Source organism: Octodon degus, unplaced genomic scaffold (assembly GCF_000260255.1).
Source record: "Octodon degus isolate 3935 unplaced genomic scaffold, OctDeg1.0 scaffold00162, whole genome shotgun sequence".
Classification (NCBI taxonomy): Eukaryota; Metazoa; Chordata; class Mammalia; order Rodentia; family Octodontidae; genus Octodon; species Octodon degus.
This window is the reverse complement of record NW_004524738.1, coordinates 1,690,134-1,696,854: the sequence shown is the minus strand read 5'-3', so window position 1 is coordinate 1,696,854 and position 6,721 is coordinate 1,690,134. Positions and strand designations below refer to the sequence as shown.

Below are 6,721 nucleotides of genomic sequence, written 5' to 3'. Positions count from 1 at the left end.
AAAGCCTGAGCTCGCAAAAAAAAAAAAACCATAAATAAATCAATTATTTAAAAATAAATAAATAAAAATTCTTCTCCCCAATTAAGTTCTAGATCCCGGGGGTGGGAGGGGGGTTGGTGGGGGAGGCTGTTGCTATTTGTATGAAAATGATGAATGCTTTGCTGGAGATTTTAACTTCCTTAACTGCCAATAAATTTTTTCTTATATAAGAAAAATAACTTTTTCTTATTTCAGTTGAAAATACAATCTGTATGTTGAACCAACAAATACACAACACAGATATGAGTTAAGAGGTCAGTTTCAACCTTTAGTTTTAGTCTAAAATTACACTTTTAATCTTTTTTGTATAGACCAATAAAAGAGACAAGAAAGTAATACAAATATATAATAATTGTATCATTGTGAGACATGTGTGGGGTCCTGGTAATCCTACTCAGGAAGGAGTGCTTTGGCATTGCCTTGAATAAAACTGTCCTCGGCCAAATTTTTATTTGTGCTGTTCTGTTCACAGAACAATAAACCACATATATAGTTTTAGTAGTTTTTCCACATTGTCAATAAATTTTCGTGTTGTAAATATAGAAAAAATAGGAAGACTACAACCCTCTCTACTCAAAAGAGAATTGGAAATTATTTTTGGAATGTCTTATCTATAACTTGGTCATCTAATATATCATGAGATGTAAATAAAATGATTCATATACAGACATTCCCTGAGACTGGCAAATGGTGTCAAGAGTTCTTACGCAGGAGAAAGACTGTGTTAGTGAAGGTCTGTGTGAGACCGCAGAAGGCATGATGTCCTCCCACCTTGATACCAAGGATTGTATAGGGCCTACACCTTCAGTGTTTAAAAATAAATAAAATTAGTCATGGCTACAATATCCTGCAGTGATAACAGGTTAAGCATCTCTAAGCTGAAATCCAAAATGTTTCAAAATTCAAAACTTTTTTGAGCACTCGTGTGATGTCCCAAGTGTAAAACTGCACCGCTGACCTTATGGAAGGGATCCCCGTGAAAACACCAGTGCACACCGGCCTGTTGAGCCTCCTGAGGGGAAAAAGATCCTCCCAGTCCTACAGCTGCAATGCACAGCCTTTATTTTGTGCTCAAAATTGTTCCAAATGTATAAAATTGCCTTCATGTGTGTAGAAAGAGTTTATAAGAACTAGAGTTGAGTCTCTCTAAGACTTTAGACTTGAATGCCATCCTTAGGGTGCCCATTTGTGAAAAATTCCAAAATTATTATGCATGTAGAAATATTTCAAAATCTGGAAAAAAAAAAAACACAATGTTCTACAGTGTGGCTTAGAATGTCCCACAGAAGCTACACACACACACACACACACACACACACACACTCATACACACACACAGAACCACATGACACGTTCTGAGGAAATATAATATCATATAAAATAAAATGTGCTAATAAATAAAATGTGCTTGATTGCAATTATATATAAAAGTTTACACACATATATATCACATATTGTATATGTATTATAAAAAGAATCAGCTATTTTTCAGACCCTGAGGCAGAGTTGCCCAAACTTCTAGGTTTAAATGTCAGACACTGTGTGAAATAATAAACAGTTGTTGTTGTAAGGTGCTAAGTTCTGGGGTGATTTGTTGTGTACCAATAGAAAACTAATACAGCAACTCCGCTGCGACCTTCTCTCCCAACTCTTTCTGGCTCCCAAGGGCTGGGTCCCCGGAGAAAAGAACAGCCCAGGCCACCGCTAGAGAGCTCTGACTCTTGGGAGCTGCTGGATCTCAACGCTATTTATTATTTCTTTTCCAGTAACTTAGCGAGTCATGGATTTTAGGCACATGCTTAATTCTACAAAGAAGAATCAAGACTGATTACAGCAAGAGAATAGAGTGTCTTACAGTGCTTCTCTCTTCTGTGTGTGCATGAGGGTGACGTGTTGAGAAATGAAACAGCTTTACCATCCTCAACCCTCGTCAGCAGCGAATAAGTGTAATTGATTAAATCGCTAATCACTCATTGGCCTTAAAATTAAGTTTCATTTCCAACAAATAAAATTTATATAATTAAGATTAATATTAATGGTAATAGAACTTTTTATGACAGTCAGTGCACTGAGATGGCTTCATTTTTGTATTATAGAACAGAATTTTAATTCAGTACTACTCTACTGTTCAAACACTTGTGCCAAGTTGGAGGAGGTGCTAGGTGGAGAGATGCGAGGAAGACCAACCGAATAGAAATTTACTATTAGTAATGATGAAATCAGTCATTTTCTTTGAGTTTTGAAGCTTTTTAATATATTTCACATCAGTCTGGCTGGTTCATTTCAGCTCCTTTACTGCCAAGCCTGGGAGCAATGACTGCTTCAGCTTCTCTGCCTTTTCTTCATCTGTGATGACCAAGGTATAAAGATATCTGCTGCATTGAACTTTAAACTTCAGATTGTCATTGTTCTTCTTTATCTTGACAGAGTTGGCATCCTCCTGCCTCGCTGTGAGCAGAAAGTCCTTGATTTTCTCAATTTTTCAAGGCAAGGTGATGAGGCGCTCTGAGGGCACGGACTAGTACCACCAGAGAGACACACCAGTCATTTTTCTGTTTACTTGAGATACCATCACTTTAAATTTAGTACAAAAGAAGATACACACACACACACACACACACACACACACACTTTTGCCAAGAAAAAGTGGTGAGTTACTAAGTTAGTAACCTAGGTCAGTAAATAAAAATTGCCAAACTCTCTTCTAGCCTACAACAGCCACTGGGGATGAATTTTCTCAAGTAGTTGAAAGCTGTCCTCTATTTGGTGAAAAATATACAAGAAGTTTTGGCTCCTGACTATAAAATACTGAATTGCATAATTTTTTTGAGCAATATCTGCAGTGGAGAGTGACAGCAGGATGGAAAATTATATGAGAAGATTCCCAGGAAAGAGTGAAAAACAAAATGAAGCTCAGTCGCTTACTGCAAATTCATTAAGAGGCGCACAGATAATTAACTTCAGAATCTCAGGAGCAGTCACATAAAGCTCTTGCCAGTGACAATGGCAAACCTGACAAACTGCCCCAAAGGGACACAGACAATGGAAAGATTCAGGAAGAGAGAGATTAAGAGAGGGAGAGAGAGAGAATTAATGGTTTTAGAAGTAATTAAGAAACCCCGAGGAAAGAAACAGACACGTGTATGAACACGTGCACACGCACACACACACGTATGTATCGCAATAAGATTCTCTAAAGAAATATCAGCTATAAGTGACACATTGCAAGTGGTTTTTAGCTGCCTACTCTGCTGTATTTTGGAACTTTGATCTTTATGTAAGGTCAGCCCTTTAATTCAGGAAAAATCTGCTCCTGCACCCTTAAATACTGCAAATATGTGACACTGCTCACTGCCACTTGGTGAGGCACAACATCTGCACAACTGAGCTCGGATTTTATAACCTATTTAACCTCCAAAGGTCTGAAATCGAAAAACAATGTCCCAAGTGACAGCTTTGTGATGGACACACACTGAGGTTGGTAACTGAAATAAGCAGTGACCACTTAATTTCCAAGAGAAATCCACAGGAGAGAAAGACCCAGGAGGACTCCCAGGAAGAGAGGAAGCTTCGAGGTAGAGCCCCCTGAGGCTGGCCTCAGCTGGGTGGGGTGAGACTTTAGGGCACCAGAAGGTGTTTGATTAGCAGAGGGCTGGAGAACAAAAAAAGTGTGAGCAGAGACTATTAGGGGGATGATTTATATTAGAACTGAAAGCTAATGCTGAGCTGGTCGGGGGAGCCAGGGAAGGCTCCAGATTTAATAACTGGCCAATGCACGGATCTCCTGCACGCGCTATCTCAGGAGCCAGTTACTCATCCGCAGAGCTATTTGGTATTTATAGTATGATACCTGATTTTTTTGTGAGTAGCTTCTTTGTAGTTTTTCATGAAAAATACCCATATTCCAAAAGTGCCTACTGAAAGACTTTATTACCTTTTGGGAGGCCAAGAGTTAAGAACAGAGTACCAGGAGCTTCAGCCCTTCCAGGTAGGTGAAATAGTTTAAGAACCTCTTTTATCTTGGTGATTTCAATCTGGAAACCTAAGTTTGTCTTAAAATTCCAATGTTTTAGGAGAGGAAAAAACGGCTTGGCTCACTGGGCTAGAAACAAGAATAGATGTTGATCATTGTGCCTTCAAAAATGTAGTTGTCCCTTCATATCTGGAGGGTCCGTATCTGTGGATTCAACATGGAACAAGCTCTGTCCATACTGGACAGGTAACAGACTTCTTATGTCATTATTTGCTAAGCAACACAGCGTAACACCTATTTGCCTGATATTTATACTGTATTAAGTATTATGAGTAATCTAGAGATAGACTTAAAGTATAGAAGAGATGTGCATAAGGTACATATAAATCCTATATAGAAAGTTTTCTGTAAGAGACTTGAGTGTCCTGGATTTTGGTATTCTTGGGTTCCCGAGAACCAATCCTCCATAGACGCTGAGTGACAACTGTCTACACCTTGGGCAGGCCTGTTGGCTTCAGATTCTCTTCCTCTGATTTGCTTTGAGGCACTGAACTCACCTCTCTTTGAAAGGGCTGTGCAGACCCTAGCCAGAATCTCTGTGGCAAAACACTGGAAAAGCTGTGTCACAAAAAAAAGACTTGAGAACAGGAGGATGCATGTACCTGCTGTCTTCCTTCCATGTCACAGGGTGAGGGTACTAAACGGCATGCACCCATGTCTACAGCTTGGAGAAAAGTGTTGGAGAAGGTTGGATGCGAAGAACTCCACTCCCATGCAAAAACGTGTTTTAAGCCGGAGAGACAGCTCGGCAGCACAGGGCCTCCCTGGCAAGTGCAAGGTCCCGAGTTGGATTCTAGTACAAAAAAAAAAAAAAAGTGTTCTAGAACCTTGTACCTTATTGGACAACAGCAATCAAAAGTTGATTTCAAAAAAGAAGGGTGCGTTATGCACATTCACAAACTCAACTGTGAACAGAATTGTATGGTTCAGCTTCTTGAAATTTAAGATGTAAAATTGGGTTTTACTGACCCATCTCTTGGAATATTTTCATACTGTCACCAAACATGGAAGTGAAATAACATAATGATTGTTTAAAATGTTGACATTAAAATTTCTCCCAACTACTAGTCATTCAAAATAACAGCTAAGAGCCATCTTGTTTGTTACATTTGCCTGATGGAATTTTATTCATTTAGCTTCAATTTTAGTGATGTGAGATTCTGTACTTTTCTTGCACAAGAAGAAGCATGTTACTTTTCTTTTGTTCAAATCAATAAGAAAAGATTATGAGTAAGATATAGTTATCTTCCTGTAATGGATTGAAATTTGCGGCAATTTTAGGAGGCAGGAAGTATATTTTGCATGTGGGCCAGAGGCAGCCCCCAAGACGGTGGCCAACGAGCTGGCCTCCCCTTATCTATGCTCTTGTCTAACTTCTACACTGGGCTGTGGCCTGGATCTAGTGACAGCCTTCTAGCAAGTAGTATTCCAGTGGGGTAAGTCACTTCTGAGATTAGGCTACAAAAATAGGATGACCCTGTCTTGCTTGTCTTCTCGTGCTTGTTCTGCTTTGCTGCAGAGAGATCCAGGTGGCAAACGACTCAGGTGGCTCTGGCCAACTTCCTGAGGAGCCGTGGCCAAGTTCAACAAGTGAGGACTTGTCCTGCCAAACATCCCATGAGTGACCTTGGAGACAGACTTCCCCCCAGCGGGGCTTTCGGATGACTGCAGGCCCAGCTAACACTTATTAGTGACTCTGAGTCACTGGTCACCGCTGGTCAGTGGTGACCTGAGTCCTGATTCACAGAAACTGTGAGTGAACTCTTGGCTGAGACATTAAGCTTACGCACTACTCTGAAGTAACTTATGATTTACTTATGTGAAATAGCCAGGTCTAGTGGTACATGCCTGTCCTTCTGGCACTCAGGAGGCTGAAACAGGAGGATCGCTTCAAGTTCAAGACTAGCCTGGGCTCCGTAGTGAGTTCAAGACCATCATGTGGGGTCTAGATTCATCAGCTAGGGATGCTGAACCTCAAACCCAGGTTGGTGTCAGATTTCAGTTGCTCGGTTGCTGCAGGAGAGTACCTTTCCCGTGTCACAGGCCACTTGGAAGAGCACAGGGCGTGGCTAATGTCTGTAGGTGGAAGAGGTCAGAAAGCTGCTCCGGCAGGTCAGCAGGACATTCCAGGGAAATGGAATAGAGTGTGCCAAGCTGTGGGCACACCGATGGCGCTGCTTGTGTCAAGGAAATACGTCACTACTCCTTTCAGAAGTGTGCAGTCAGTTACTTGTCTTCTTCATTTTCTGACCTTCACTTCAATTGCTAAGTAATTCCCCCTTTTTTCTTTTTGATTTTTTGAGATTGGGTCTGGTCATGTAGTTTGGACTGGTGTTGAATTTGTTATGTAGCCTCAAATTTGTGGCATTCTTCCTGTCTCAGCCTTCTAAGTACTGGGATTACAGGTATGTACCTCCATAGCTAGCTGTAATAACCTTTTTGAATTCTATTAAGAATACAAAAATGTTAAACCTTTTTTTTTCAATATTGAGTGAGAATTGAACCCAGAGACTTCACCTTGAACTATATTACCAGATTTCTTTATTTTTTATTTTGAGACAGAGTCTTGTTAAATCATTGTATGGCCAGGCTCAGCTTGACTTTATACCCTTACTGCCTCAGCCTCCTGAGCCCTTGGAATTACGGGCG

The 6,721-nt window shown here is 40.4% G+C and overlaps 1 pseudogene; it reads right to left on the bottom strand.

Moving 5' to 3' along the window:
• Nucleotides 1-2,316: 2,316 nt before the first annotated feature.
• On the bottom strand, nucleotides 2,317-4,728 carry LOC101570748 (annotated as a pseudogene).
• Nucleotides 4,729-6,721: the final 1,993 nt, after the last annotated feature.